Genomic DNA, 3,408 nt, shown 5'->3' with positions numbered 1-3,408 from the left:
TCACGGAATATGTTCATCAGATATTATTGCTTTTACTTGTACAAATAAAATGCCTCAATCTAATCTAATTTCAGTTTATTATCAACCAATCAAACTGTTTTTTTTGCACCTGGGCTGTGGGGGCCCCTTCACCTTATTTTTCATGTAAGAGTGGGTGTGGCCATTGAATGTAAATTTAATGTGTCTGGCTTCCAGTGTCATCCAGTTATTTTTAGCTGTACAAAAAAGATCAATATGCTGCGTGATGTTGCAAACTGGTATTTTGTTGTAGTTTCGTAATTATAAACAAAGTGCAAATAGTTTTACCATTTACAACACTGTTATCCTTCTGTTGGAAGTCTCACACATTCATAGAAAATAGCTTACTTCTATTAAAGGATTGTACTCTTTTTATGAAGAAAATGCATACTTTTGAGTGTGTAGCAGATTAGTAGACACACTTTGGGACATACTATCACGTCATCTTTAACGGGTGCTCTGTCGCTTAGTTACACGTATCCTGTCACTGTAAACTGGCATGTCAATCATGTCACTGTTAAAATTTTCCATATTTAATTTATTTTTTTATTTTTTTATTTACCTACCATATCAGAGAGAGAGAGAGAGAGAGAGAGAGAGAGAGAGAGAGAGAGAGAGAGAGAGAGAGAGAGAGAGAGAGAGAGAGAGATACAGTAACATGCTGATCTGCAGTTGTAGGTCTTTCATGCGGAAACTCTTATTAATGCATAATAAAGCATTTAAAAGTTATTGGCCAAACGGACAACATTTAACATCAACATTTAGTCACTCTTTATCTAAACTTCGCGCACACGCGCCATATAGTTTTTTGAACACTTTTACTCATCCAAAGCGCAATGGGTTGTGGGCAGTTTTAGCCATTAGAATGATTCGGGTCGCCAATGTCACGTGATTTCAGCAGTTCGGATCGCGTCAAACTGCCAAACTGCTGAAATCCCGTGACATTGGCGACTCGAATCATTGATCGATTCACTGATTTGTGACCCGTTTGAATATTTTTGGAGGAACACGGAAGAGAAGACAATGCTGAATAAAGTCGTAGTTTTTGATATTTTTGGACCAAAACGTATTTTCGATGCTTCAAGAGATTCTAATCAACCAACTGATGTCACATATGGACTACTTTGATGATTCTTATTCCCTTTCTGGACATGGACAGTAAAGTGGGCATAGACTGAATATGCTCTGGGACTAAAATATAAAATATCTTAAACTGTGTTCTGATGATGAACGGAGGTCTTACGGGTGTGGAATGACATTAGGGTGAGTCATTAATGACATCAATTTCATTTTTGGGTGAACTAACCCTTTAAGAAGAGAAGATGTGTTCTGAGTTTTGCAGACCGGATAAGGTGAAAGTTTATTCTATCAGCTAGCTCTGTTTCACCTTCATTGCTCTGGTTGGCTGTAGCGCTATCCTATCTCATGCAGAGGGAGTTTGAAAGACAACCGTTTATCCCGCCGCTCGGATTGAGCCCTGTCAATGGTGAGTTTCCAGACCAAACATCTTGATTTAGGTCTGGCTTGTCAGGCTAAATTTCCAATTCATTATGATGGCTTTTGGGATGTCTGCCTTTACATGCACATGAACTTTAATGACATCCCATTCTTAATCCGTAGGGTTTAATATTAAGTTGGTTCATCCTTTGCAGAAATAACAGCTTCAACTCTTCTGTGAAGGCTTTCCACAAGGTTAAGGAGTGTGTTTATGGGAATTTTGTACCATTTTTCTAGAAGCGCATTTGTGAGGTCAGGCACCAATGTTGGAAGAGAAGGCCTGGTCTCCGCACTAATTCATCCCAAAGGTGTTCTAATGGGTTGAGGTCAGGACTCTGTGCAGGCCGGTCAAGTTCCTCCATACCAAACTCGCTCATCCATGTCTTTATGGACGTTGCTTTGTGCACTGTGTGCAGTCATGTTGAAACAGGAAAGGGCCATCCCCAAAGTGTTCCCAGAAAGTTGGGAGCATGAAATTGTCCAAAATGTATTGGTATGCTGAAGCATTAAGTGTTCCTTGCACTGGAACTAAGGGGCCAAGCCCAACCCCTGAAAAACAACTCCACACCAAACTTGGAATAATGCAGGCAAGTCAGGCAAGTCAGGCAAGTACCGTTTTCCTGGCAACTGCCAAGCCGGTCGTCTCTACCGCTCTAGAATCCAGTGGTGCTTTACACACCTGCATCTGATGCTTTGCATTGCACTTGGCGACGTTAGGCTTGGGTGCATCTACTTGGTCATGGAAACCCCTTTCCATGAAGCACTCTATGCACTGTTCTTGAGCTAATCTAGGCCACACAAAGTTTGGAGGTCTGTAGCTATTGACTCTGCAGAGAGTTGGTGACTTCTGCGGACTGTGTGCCTCAGCATGCGCTGACCGAGCACTATAATTTTTATGTGACATATCACTTCTTGGTTGTGTTGCTGTTGTTCCCAATTGCTTCCACTTTGTGATATTACCACTAACAGTTGATGTGGAATATTTAGTAGTGAGGACATTTCCCCCAATGACTTATTACACAGGTGGCAACCTATCACAGTACCATGCTTGAATTCACTGAGCTCCTGAGAGTGACCCATTGTTTACCCAAATGTTTGTAGAAGCAGTCTGCATGCCTAGGTGCTTGATTTTAGACACCTGTGGCCATGGAAGGGATTGGAACACCTGAATTCAATACTTTTGACAATATAGTGTACGTCCCATGGGCGTAGATTACGCGGGGGACGGGGGGGACGTGTCCCCCTCACTTTTAATAAAATGTATTTTCGTCCCCCGCACTATTACTGGGTCTCACCGATCCTAGTCGACCCGCTCCGAGCGGGATTCGAACCGGTGTTACTCTGTGTGGGGGCGGACAAGTTAACAGAGACGCTAACGACAGCCTTCTCTAAACTCGGTTGATAGCGCGCTTCTTGAGGTCAGGGGCAAGTGTATTTACATAGAAACCAATGTGAATACATCAAGATTTAAATTCAGAGACAAAAAATTATCTATGCATGACCTGTATTTTTTTCCGAATCTTAATATGAGGAGTGCGCTCTCACAGAAAGTCCAAAAGTGGGTTCGTAATACCCTGTCAAGCTGGAGCTGCAGCTGAAGGAGAACAATCGTTATGAGTGATGAAACGTGACGACGACAATCAGACGAGTGCGACAATATATGCTTTATGTGTGTTTTTTAAGTCATCTCAATGTAGCCTATTTATTGACAATAAAGTATCATGAATAATGCAGCTTTTTTAATGTTGAGTATTCTGCTCACCACGGCTGCATTTATGTAATCGAAAATAGTTAAAACAGTAATATTTTGAACATTATTACAAATTAAAACCGCTTTTTTCCCTATGTGAATATATAGTAATTTATTCCTGTGATCAAAGCTGAATTTATCAT

The sequence above is a fragment of the Pseudorasbora parva genome, chromosome 5 (assembly GCF_024679245.1).
Source record: "Pseudorasbora parva isolate DD20220531a chromosome 5, ASM2467924v1, whole genome shotgun sequence".
Classification (NCBI taxonomy): Eukaryota; Metazoa; Chordata; class Actinopteri; order Cypriniformes; family Gobionidae; genus Pseudorasbora; species Pseudorasbora parva.
This window is presented reverse-complemented; position numbering follows the sequence as displayed.